The sequence below is a fragment of the Bubalus bubalis genome, chromosome 15 (assembly GCF_019923935.1).
Source record: "Bubalus bubalis isolate 160015118507 breed Murrah chromosome 15, NDDB_SH_1, whole genome shotgun sequence".
Classification (NCBI taxonomy): domain Eukaryota; kingdom Metazoa; phylum Chordata; class Mammalia; order Artiodactyla; family Bovidae; genus Bubalus; species Bubalus bubalis.
The window spans coordinates 35,444,252-35,456,748 of record NC_059171.1 but is presented as its reverse complement, the minus strand read 5'-3'; the positions used below and the strand labels follow the sequence as shown (position 1 = coordinate 35,456,748).

Below are 12,497 nucleotides of genomic sequence, written 5' to 3'. Positions count from 1 at the left end.
TCATGAGAAACACTGGGCTGGATGAAGCACAAGCTGGAATCAAGATTGCTAGGAGAAATATCAATAACCTCAGACATACAGATGACACCACCCTTACGGCAGAAAGCTAAGAAGAACTAAAGAGCCTCTTGATTAAAGTGAAAGTGGAGAATGAAAAAGTTGGCTTAAGACTCAACATTGAGAAAACTAAGGTCATGGCATCTGGTCCCATCACTTCATGGCAAATAGATGGAGAAACAGTGAAAGCAGTGACAGACTTTTTTGGGGGGGCTCCAACATCACTGCAGGTGGTGACTGCAGCCATGAAATTAAAAGATGCTTGCTCCTTGGAAGAAAAGTTATGACCAACCTAGACAGCATATTAAAAAGCAGAGACATTACTCTGACAACAAAGGTCTGTCTAGTCAAAGCTATGGTTTTTTCCAGTGATCATGTATGGATGTGAGAGTTGGATTATAAAGAAAGCTGAGCCCCAAAGAATTGATGCTTTTGAACTGTGGTGCTGGATAAGACTCTTGAGAGCCCCTTGGACTGCAAGGAGATCCAACCAGTCCATCCTAAAGGAAATCAATCCCGAATATTCACTGGAAGGACTGATGTTGAGGTTGAAACTCCAATCCTTTGGCTACCTGATGCGAAGAACTGAGTCATTTGAAAAGACCCTGATGCTGGGAAAGATTGAAGGCGGGAGAAGGGGACAACAGAGGATGAGATAGTTGGATGGCATCAGTGACTCAGTCGACATGAGTTTGAGAAAACTCCGAGAGTTGGTGATGGACAGGGAGGCCTGGTATGCTGCAGCCCATGGGGTTGCAAAGAGTCAGATATGGCTGAGTGACTGAACTGAACTGACTGAATATGTTCACTTATTTGCATATTTATTTATTCTTAATACTCTTATAGTTAATATTTCACATATGGCTATTTCACATTTTGTTTTTCATTCATCAGTTGACAGATATTTGGGTTATTTCTACCTTTTGGCTACTATGAATAAAGGTTTTATGAACATTCATAAACAAGTTTTTGAAGGCAATGGCACCCCACTCCAGTACTCTTGCCTGGAAAGTCCCATGGGCGGAGGAGCCTAGTAGGCTCCATGCTGTTCCTTTTTCAATTTTGGTTTCCTCAGGGTATATGCCTGGTAGTGGAATTGTTGGGTCATGCTGCTGCTGCTGCTGCTGCTAAGTTGCTTTAGTCGTGTCCGACTCTGTGTGACCCCATAGACGGCAGCCCAACAGGCTCCTCCGTCCCTGGGATTCTCCAGGCAAGAACACTGGAGTGGGTTGCCATTTCCTTCTCCAATGCATGAAAGTGAAAAGTGAAAGTGAAGTCGCTCAGTTGTATCTGACTCTTAGCAACCCCATGGACTGCAGCCTACCAAGCTCCTCCGCCCATGGGATTTTCCAGGCAAGAGTACTGGAGTGGGGTGTCATTGCCTTCTCCAAACTTATGCTTAAATCTGTATATATCCAAGGGTATAAATGGGAATTCCTTTGTAGCTCAGCTGGTAAAGAATCTTCCTGCAATGCTGGAGACCTCGGTTCAATTCCTGGGTTGGGAAGATCCTCTGGAGAAGGGATAGGCTACTCACTCCAGTATTCTTGGGCTTTCCTGGTGGCTCAGTTGGTAAACAATCTGCCTGCAATGCGGGAGACCTGGGTTGGATCCCTGGACTGGGAAGATTCCCTGGAGAAGGGGTAGGCTACCCACCCCAGTATTCCAGCCTGGAGAATTTCATGGACTCAATGGACGTGAGTCTCAGTGAACTCCGGGAGCTGGTGATGGACAGGGAGGCCTGGCGTGCTGCGATTCATGGGGTCGCAAAGAGTCGGACACGACTGAGCCACTGATCTGATCTGATCTGATGGTAATTCTATGTTTAACTTTTTGAGGAACTGTCAAACTGTTTTCCAAAGAAGCTCTACCATTTTACTTCCCTACCAGCACTTCATGAGGATTCCAATTTCTCTACATTCTCACCAACACCTATTAGTTTTTGTTTGTTTGTTTTTTAATTACAGCCAGAGTAACTTTGAAGTGGTATCTCTGTGGTATCCTGGATGGGGAAGATCCCCTGGAGAAGGGAATGGCAACCCACTCCAGTATCTTGCCTAGAGAATTCCATGGACAGAGGAACCTGGAAGGCTATAGCCCATGGGGTTGCAAAGAGTTGGACACTACTAAGTGACTAACACAGGCACGCAATTTAAATCTTTTTTTTTTTTTTAATGTGGACCATTGTTAAAGTCTTTATTGAATTTGTTACACTATTGTTTCTGTTTTATGTTTTGGTCTTTCAGTCTCAGGCATGTGGGAACTTCGCTCCCTGACCTGGGATTGAACCCACACCCTCTGCATTGAAAGGCTGAAGTCTTAACCTCTGGAACGCCAGGGAAGTCCTTGTGTACACTGGTTGATGTGAGCTGGTGTTCCCAGCACTGCCGGCTGGGGCTCTGGCCCTCCTCACAAAGCTGCGACTTTTGGCCTCAACACCCTTAACGCAGATGTGGTATAGAGACACCCAGGGGAGGTTTATGGAGAAGCTGGAGAAACAAGAAGAAACTGCCCGTCCTTTCCCTAGCAAAAGTACACTTTAAAACGGAAAGACACTGAAAAAAAAAAAAAAATCTGAAGGGAATAACTATTGCAAAAGGGGAAATCAGCATCCCTAAAACCAAAGTGCTGTACATGCTTAAAACATTAAGTAAAAATATTACATTGAAGATACTCAAGACAAAAAGTACAAATTTCAGGACACCTTCATCGGGTCTCCCCGCTTGACTGCAGTGCGTTGGGGCCCGAGTGTCACAGAGCGGGCGCACTGCTGGGCTCACCCATCATGCCAATGGACCTGTCCTGTCCACCCTCCTCAAACGTGCAATCCGGGGGCGGGTTGCCCAGTCTAGACTGGAGACCACGTGGGGCGTCCTTCGGCTCATCCTGGGGTGCTCAGGGGCACTGGCTGAGACCCTGCATCTCCCCTTCAATGTCCTCGGCTCCCTGCCCTGTGGTCTCCCTTAAAATGTAATGCCCCCACCTCCATTCAGTGTCAATGGGATGGCCCGGGGGATGGGTGTGGGGGGAAGCCTGATCAAGGCGCACTAGCGGCTCCTCCCCGCAGGCCTGGTTGGAGCAGGGTCACGGGGCTTTTCCTCCCCCAGCCCGCGGGCCCTGTGGGCGCAGCTGCAGTTGGTCTCACTGATGCACACAGCTCCCGGAGGCCCTTGCTGGCCGGCTTGGCGACCCTATCTTTGGGCGCGCAGTGGCTTAGCCCGTGAGGTCCTTGCGCATGGGCTTGGGCCACAGTGTGAGTTTGGTGCGGCCAGGCTGGCTCTGGCGCCAGAGCAAGCTGACCTGAGCGATGCCACGCATCTCCATCACCGCCCCGCGCCGTCACGCCCTTGACCAGCAGGCTGACCAGCCAGGACAGCATCTCAGGGGGCGTGGCCATCCGCAGGTGCTGCAGGTGTACCTTGCAGGTCACGCGCTCTATTTGTGCAGCCCGAGGAGGGCGAGGACGCCGAGGGCGGCTCCCCGTAGGTCCAGGTGAACACGCCAGGCTCACGCACTAGCTGGACGCCCCGCTCCAGCGTGGTCCAAGAGCGGAAGAACAGCTCGGGGGCCCCCAAAATGCGGGAAGAACTCCGAGCCCTGGCACCAGGCAAGAGGCCGCCAGGTGAGCTGCTCAAGTCCTGTCCGCCGGTGCTCCGGGCCAGGCAGCCAGAGTTGAAGATGGCGCCGCTGGTCAGGTCGCTCCGCAGCACCAGCTCCCCAGATTCAGAATTCAGTGTCAGCTCCTCTACCTGCAGGATCCAGGTAATCCTTAGCTTCTTAGGGTTCTGCTAGAAGCCGGGGACTTGGTGTATGTGTGGTAGCGTCCCCTTTCTCCAACTGGGTGGGTGTCAGCGCTCGCTCAGCTGAGGTCCCAGCCACCCTGGGCAGAGAAGGTCAGGGAAGCCCGGACGGACCCTACCGCAGGAGCAAGAGGGATGGCTGGGCCCTTTGACACCCGAGGAACCACCCAGAGGGATGCCCAGACCCTTAGACTCCTGTTGGACCCACCAATATGGAGTAGTGGGCAGCTCCTCTGCTTGAAGATACCCAGGCCTCGTTCTCATTAAGGTCCAACCCATTTAATTTTTTATTTCCTTGCTTGTGCTTCTGGTGTCATATCTTTTGTATATGATATGACATAGTGGTCCAATTTCACTAAAGTCTTCGCACCACTTGTTGAAGAGAATATTTCCCCCCATAGAATTGTCTTGGCACCTTTGCTGAAAATGACCATAAATGGATCTACTTGTCAGTTCAATCCTAGTGATCAATTTGTCTATTCTTCTGCCAATACCAAACAGTCTTGACTGCTGTATCTTTGTACTGTATGTTTTGAGATTGGGAAGTGAGAGTACTTTTAAGTTTGTTCTTCATTTTCAAGATTATTTTGTCTTTGCCTAGCCATTTTCATTTGCATAGGAATATTAGGCTAAGTTTGTTACTTTCTGGGGGAAAAAAAAAGGTAGTTGAGATTTTGATAGACATTCCATCAAATTGGTGAATAATTTGGGAAGAATTGCCCCCCCCCCTTTTTTTTTTTTTTTTTTTTGCTATGTTGGGTCTTAGTTGCGGCAGTGGGATCTTAGTTGTTGTATGGAGGATCTAGTTTCCTGACCAGGAAAGGAACCTGGGTCCCCCACATTGGGGGTGTGGAGTCAACCCCTAGACCACCAGGGAAGTCCTAAGAATTCCTAGGTTAAAATAGTCTTTCATGAACACAGATGTCTTTCTGTGTATTTAGGTCTTTAGAGTCTTCTGATGCTGTTTTGTAGTTTTTAGTGTATAACTTATTTAGTTAATTTTATTACTAATAATGTTATTCTTTTTGTGGGGTTGTAAATGAAATTGCATTCTTAATTTCATTTTTGGCTTTTATTGCTAGTGTAAAGAAATGCAGTTGTTTTTTGTGTATTGATCTTAAATCCTGCAATCTTGCTGAACAAGTTTTATTAATCCTAGTGGTTTTTAAAGTGGATTTCCTTAGGATTCTCTGTATACAGAATGATTCCATCAGTAAGTAAGAAATTTAAAATTTTTCTTTTCAATATGCAAGCCTTTAGAATTTTTTTCTTAAACTACTTCCTCACTAGAACTCTAGTATTATGTTGAATAGGCATTTTTGTTTTGTTCCTGATCTTAGCATGAAAGGAATCAGTGTTTCACTGTTAAATACAGTCAGCGATGTCAGCGATGGGTTTTTCATAGGTGTCCTTTATCATATTGAGGAAGTTCTCTTTTCTTGCTCTTGAGTGTCTTTATTATAGATTACAACCATATTGGGTTTGTCAAATGATTTTTCTACATGTATGGAGATGATATTTTTGGTATTTTACTCTATTACTTTGGTGCATTACATTGACTGATTATATTTTATGTGTTGAACCAACCACCTTGCATTCCTGGGATAAATCCCATTTGGTTGGAATGTGTAATCCTTTTTATATGTTTCTGGACTCTGTTTGCCTCTGTTTTATTGATAGTTTTTGCAACTCTGTTTATAAGGTATATTGATTTATAGTTTTCTTTTTTTTTTTTTTAAACTGATTTCTGTGTCTGGTTTTCACATCAGGGTACTACTGGTCTCAGATGGCGACTTATGAAGTGTTTCTCTTATTTTTAAAAAAATTTGTGAGGGCTTGTTATTAATTCTTCTGTAAACATTTGGTAGTATTCACCAGCAAAATCATCTTGGCCCTGGGTTTTTCTTTGTTCACTAATTCAGTCTTTTACTTCCTTAAGCTCTATTTAACTTTATTTTTCCTTTGAGTCAGTGTTGTTAGTTTGCATCTTTATAGGATTTTGCTTATTTTGGTAAAATATTTAATTTGTTGACACACCATTGTTCACAGAATTTCCTTATAATTTTGTCAGTTTGGTAGGGATGTCCTCTTTCTTTCTTGATTTTAGTAATTTTAGTCTTTTCTTTTTTCTTTGGTCAGTTTAGCTAAAATTTTCTCAGTTTTGTTGATATTTTCAAAGATCCAACTTTTGTTGATTAGTCTCTATTAAATTTTTTTAATTTCCTTTATTTCCACTCTATTCTTTCTTATTATTATTTTCCTTTTGACTTTAGAGTAGTTGGTTTTATTGTTTTATATTTTTAAGGTGGAAGGTTATTAATTTGAGGTCTTTCTCTTTTAAAATTCAGGTATTTATAGTTATAATTTCACTTTAATCACTGCTTTATCTGCATCCTACAAATTTTGCTATGTTTTGTGCTCACTTTTATTAACCTCTACATATTTTCTAATTTCTCTTGCAATGTGTTTTTTGACCCATTGGTTATTTAGTATTGTGTTTAATTTTCACCTGTGTGTAAATTTCCCATATTTGCTTCTGTTATTTATTTTTGTTCCACTGTGGTCTGAGAACATAATTTGTATAATTTCAGTTCTTTTAAATTGACTGAGATTTGTTCTGTGGCCTAACAAATGGTCTGTCCCGAAGAATGTCCCATGTGCTGTTGATGAGAATATATTTTGCTATTGTATATATGTCAGTAAGGCCACTCAGAATGCTGGTTACCTCTGGATGGGAAGAATTTGATTGGGGATGGATTCACAGGGTGCTAAGGGGGTTGCCATGCTGGATATCTCTAACCTTTGGTAAGTACATGAGCATTTTATTATTTCTCTATTAGATGTACATATATATTTTCTTTTTTTTTTAATTTTATTTTATTTTTAAACTTTACATAATTGTATTAGTTTTGCCAAACATCAAAATGAATCCGCCACAGGTATACATGTGTTCATATATTTTATGGTTAAATATATTCAGCCAGCCACGAGACTATATTGTGTCAGTCCTGTGTTCTGCTTACAGAGAATATGGCTTAAGGACCAGGATAAGCTACAAGCATTCTGGATTTTTGAGAGTATCAGGAAGAAAAATAAATGTTTGCTATGAGCACAAACAGAGAAGGCAATGGCACCCCACTCCAGTACTTTTGCCTGGAAAATCCCATGGATGGAGGAGCCTGGTGGGCTGCTGTCCATGGGGTTGCTAGAGTCGGACACGACTGAGTGACTTCCCTTTCACTTTTCACTTTCATGCTTTGGAGAAGGAAATGGCAACCCACTCCAGTGTTCTTGCCTGGAGAATCCCAGGGACGGGGGAGCCTGTTGGGCTGCTGTCTACGGGGTCGCACAGAGTCGGACACGACTGAAGTGACTTAGCAACAGCAGCAGCAGCATGAGCACAAAAGTGGCTTTTGCATTTGCCTTTTCACAGCTAAATGAGATGGTGTTTTTAAAAGTTAGCTTTGATAAAACAAGTGTGTGTTAAAGGAGATACTCAGTGAATTCTTGCAGTAGTATTAGAATCTGAGCAGACCTTACTGTCCCCAGGAGGATTTGATGTCAGGTAGCATACATAAGGGACTTCCTAGCTGGCTAAGTGGTAAAGAATCCACCTGCAATGCAAGAGATGTGAATTTGATCCCTGGGTCAGGAAAATCCCCTGGTGAAGGAAATAGCAACCCACTCCAGTATTCTTGCCTGGGAAATCCCATGGGCAGAGGAGCCTGATGGGCTACAGAGTCAGACATGATTTAGTGACTGCACAGCAGCAGCAGCATTTATAAGGCTGTGTCACTCTGTAAGTTCCTCTGCAGGACAAAATGATAATCAATGCTTGATGTTAGAGTTTTGTATTTAGATTGATCATCCTACCTTCCAATTGTCTACACACAAGTGGTCTGGACACATTATAGGTTTAGAGAATGTTTTCAGAAGCAACCAAAACATTATAGACACAGGCAAGAGAGGTTTGCAGTGTGACCAAGAGAGTGTGGGCTTTTACATCCTGGGCAAATCAAGAACTTAATGCTGAGAAAATTGATGTCATAAGAAAAGATGATATCCTGAAATGACTTTTGCAGTGTGAAAAGAATTGAGATAACATAGGGCATTAAATGAAATTTCTGAATAAATATCTAAATGGGCCAGAGGGTTAAATTAATGTCAGATACCTTTGCATTTTGTTTCTAGAAGCAGTCTCCACTCACAATTCTTTTGACTGCTATGATCAAAGGAAAGATCCTTTGACACACCAAGAAAAGTTTGATGCAGGTACAGCTTAAGAAATATTAATGAGTTACTGGATAGGTAAGTGTGAAAATAAAGGCTACAGTAGGGCTTCACCACAGAGCTGAAAGTTTTTCTTACAAATTACACAGACAGAAAAAAAATTCTCTGAAAAAAAAAATGTGAATCAGGAAAAGAGAGTAACTGATACGGAGGTTGGTTTCTAATTATAGTGCCACAAATTAAACAAGAAATCTTTACTTACAACAATGCCTAGGGCAAGTCAGTCAGCTTTATTGGAGGGAAGGTTTGGCAAAATTAATGCTGTTAATAAATGACAGAAATTTTAAGTATTATATTGTATTAACATTTAAATGTGGATTTTTCCAGGTTTCTGGGGAAAAGCAAAAACAAATCAAATGAAAACATTTTATGTACTCAGCTCTATAGTAAGTAGTGGGGCAAATCAGATGAATAGTGAATGAAATAAATTTCTTTCCTGTGTAGACTTTATAATCTAGTTAAAGAGACACCATCTGGGTGAAATAATGAGATAAAAATATGAGGCTGAATCAGGGTACTTGCTCTTGTGGATGATTCTTAGCAACCTCACTCTCTGGCTTCTGGTAAAGAACCAGGCAGTGGAAGCATTTGCTGCGTGACCACCCAGGGCCTCTCATTCATTCTTACTGACTTCTAGTTGTACCTCCTTTAGCTTATATGCAAAAATCACAATGCCTTCTAGCGGCTCTTTGTTATAGAGCTTTCTACAAATTAAAAACAGGAATTTAAAGGAATGAAAATTGCTTGGAGCAGGAACATTGGAAATGATAAAAGGGCAACTAATACTGAGAAAGGAAACATGACGTCTTTCATACGCATGACTTGGAAAGCATAACCGACCGAGAACATTTAGCAAAGGAGCAAGCAAGCAAGCCTTCCCCTCCCAGGCCTTGCTCTGACTGTGGTGTTGCCCAGTGCGATGGCTGATAGCCACATGCTGACTTCATCACTGACAATATGTTAATAGCTTTTGTATATATTTGATTAAGCCAGAAATTGTGTAATACGTTTGGGAAATCTTTCTATCAAAATTAGTTCAAACACAACCTTTTGGCATGCAAAGGGAATAAGCTTTAGTTCTCAGGAGGAATCACAGTGGACCACCTCATTACCCAGCCATACTGGATAAATGAGGCATTACTCCATATCGTTGAGTCTGCTATTGTGTGGTGCAGGACGTATTTTCTATATTATTATAAAATAAAATTATAATACGATTTTTGCAATATCATAACTTTTATAGTGGTTCCTAAGGCAGCAAATTAGCCAGATTTCAGTCACACTAATGGAAGGATCTTCTGGATCAAATGGCGTATTAAATAAACTCAAATGAAAATAAGTATATATTTCATGTAGGTCTTCTGTTTTAATATTTGAATATAGAGTTTTTCAGTGTTCTGGGGTAGTGCACAGCACAGTAAAAGGCAATGGCAAAGAATATCACTGCCCATGCATATTTTATTACAAAAAGAAAACTGTGCATCTAGATTTGTGATTGGAACAGAGTCTAAGGGGTATTTATCATGATGGCAACACTGATTTTGGAAAAACAAAGGAAGATGAAGGGAGCAGAAACCCAGGCTTAAGCAACAGCAGGTTTTTCTTTTATTGATTATTCATTTATTTTGTGGGATTTCAACAGTGGAAGAGACCTGAGAAACCATAAAATCAATCCCTCAAGTTGAAGTTGAAAGAAGTGAATCATTTCTTGCACCCACCGAGTGGTAGTAATTAATTTGAGACTATCTCAGTTACTCTTCTATTAAACAGTTCTCTTAGGGAATCAAATTTATTTTAGTTTACTTATTGGATTCATCCTCAGCACTCAAGGTGCTTTTGAAGGATATGATGCAAATTGTTGGCATCATTTAACATTTATTGAATTATAGCATCACATGACTTAGAGCAGACACTAGACTTAATGAGAAAAGCAAGACGTTCCATTCCCAGTTTAGAGAGAGAGAGTAACTAAGACAGGTGGGAGGGGAAAGACTTGCTCAAAGTCAGACATAATTTTGAGAGGCGATTAGGACCCAGTTTGGTTATCCTTGGTAGATTGCTGTTTTCACTTATACATAAGCCGAACTTGCTGGGAAAATATGTATCATGAAGAAATAGAATGTACTGAGAAAAAGAAGAGCTAATTTTTGAACTTGGGAATGTAGTTGGGATGTGTAAGCATAAATAATTGCAGGAGTGGTGGTTAAACTCCTGTATTTACTTAGCTATCATTCTGTTTGCATTTGTAATCAGTCTCTGCCAATTGGTATTTGTTACTAGCCAACATGAGAAGGGAGGGACAGGAATGGGAAATAGTAAACCCAGATTATCTTTTATAAGTGTGTAAATTGATGGATATGGTCAATTTTTTCAGTGTGGAAACTCAAAGTTCTGTACCTCGTTCTGTTTCAGAAAACATTTTTTGTGTCAGTAGACCCAGAGCCAAAGGGTTTATTTACAGTCCTCTTTTCCAACTGGAATGAACAAAAGGGAATCCTAGATCACAGAGGATTTTAGTCTCTCAGTTGGGACCCTTCAAACCCCTAACATACACAGACAGAGCTGACTCTGAGCTCTTTCTACGCTGTTTCCGCGGTCACAGCTGCCCACTGTTCTGTTCCAACCCAAACTCTGCTATGATTTCGACCCTATGTCTCTGACTGAAGCAGGCTGCTTGGAGTTCTGGGTTGATGTTTGGGTGTATATGGAGGGGCATGTGTCTTTCTTTCTTTGGGTTTGGCCCTGCCACTAAGTCTATAAATAGGATTTTAATTCTCTGTATTTCTTCCTGGGAAATTCCAACTTTGGCTGGAATTCTGTATTTTAGAATTTTCTGTCCATGTAATTAAGTCTTTTTGGCCTCCTGTTCTCTGCCCGCAACATCTTATTTTATCCTTTTCTTTTATTTCAAATAAAGGCATTACTACTGAAGGAGAAAGAAAGTGGGACTAGGGAATGATGAATACTAGAGATCAATTAATGTATTACAACACAAAATGACTTTTTTGACTCATGACTTCTGAAAATATACATGATAGATCTTCGACATTAGGAAAAAGGTGAACAAAAAGAGAAAATGTTTGCTGTGTTATTGATCTTCCTTAACTGAATTCTTTGATCTCAGAAATAAGCTTGCACAAAAGCGTCTGCTTGTACCTGCTGGGTAGATGTCTGCTTCTGAATCCACATCATTCCTATTGCTTCTGCTGTTTCCCAGCCCTTGTCAATGGCTGCCTCTTCTCATACAAACAGAACCATACGAAGCATCTAAAGGTCTCCTGGTTTCTAAAGGGATAAGAATTTGTTTCTGAACTGAAAGTAACTTTTTCCTGACAAAATCTGATCAGTTGAGGATAAAACACCTAACAGGTGAATACTGCTTTCCTGGTGACAGCCCTGAGTGGGTGACCCAGGAAAAAGATCCAGTACAAATGAAAGGCAAGAGGAAAAGGAGTTACTGTGCTCAAGTACAGGAGGGGTGAGGAGCACACCAATAGTGATCATATATATTCCAGTTTGGTTAATATCATAATAGATTGGATTAGAGGAGAAATTTGTGAATTGCTCCTGGGGAATTGCTTTGGGGAATCAAGGAGACTTGAATGAAGAGAAGGCTTTAGAGACTGGTGTAAAAAATGTCTGAGAAGGAAAGAGAGGTTGGTAGTTTCAGACACAGAGGTGGTTATGCTGAGTGTGTCTGGGGAAAATAAACTGTCTGACTGCAGATACATGAGAGAGTGAAAGATGAGTCCAGGAAAAAAGACTGTTGCAGAGGTCTGAAACATTTACACTCGAATTGGTTGCCAGTGGTTTTTAAGCATGATTGTAAATCAGTTTGAAGTTGGAGAAAATTGAAGGGTGGACCAGGAAGACTGGAAGGGAAGTAGAATTAGCAATCAGGAGAATTTTGTAGTAGCATAAGTGAGAAATCTTGAAAATTGAATCCCAAATTTCACTGGCTACGTCTTCATGAAGCCAACGAAGCTAGTGATCAAATAAGCCCTAGATCCCTTAGTAAATTTAATAAAAATCTCTGGAAATCCTCCAGAAAAATATCACATTTGCACATACTTAGAAAACGTTGCTTATATTTCAGGGTGTTTGTAGATACCTGGGAACCAGGAAGCATTTAGGAAAATATGAGCTACGAGATAAGCACCTTTAAGTCTGAATGACTTGATTGGCATTTGAAAAATGAATCAGTTATATAACAAAAATTGTTTACCATTTTGACATAATGTAGATTGGCATTTCACAACTTAAAAAAAAATAACCTGATATGGAGGTCGTGGTCAAACAATTTTGGCAATGACTGCATAACTCTGTTATCCTCTGGAAGATGAATGTCAC

The 12,497-nt window shown here is 41.4% G+C and overlaps 1 long non-coding RNA gene across 1 annotated transcript in view; it reads left to right on the top strand.

Annotated features, from left to right (window-relative positions):
* Positions 1-2,743, top strand: part of LOC123329464 — a 164,162-nt gene extending 161,419 nt beyond the window's left edge. The window contains exon 4 of the long non-coding RNA XR_006544919.2: positions 2,304-2,743. This is a non-coding gene — a long non-coding RNA (uncharacterized LOC123329464). The remainder of the gene's footprint in view (positions 1-2,303) is intronic.
* Positions 2,744-12,497: the final 9,754 nt, after the last annotated feature.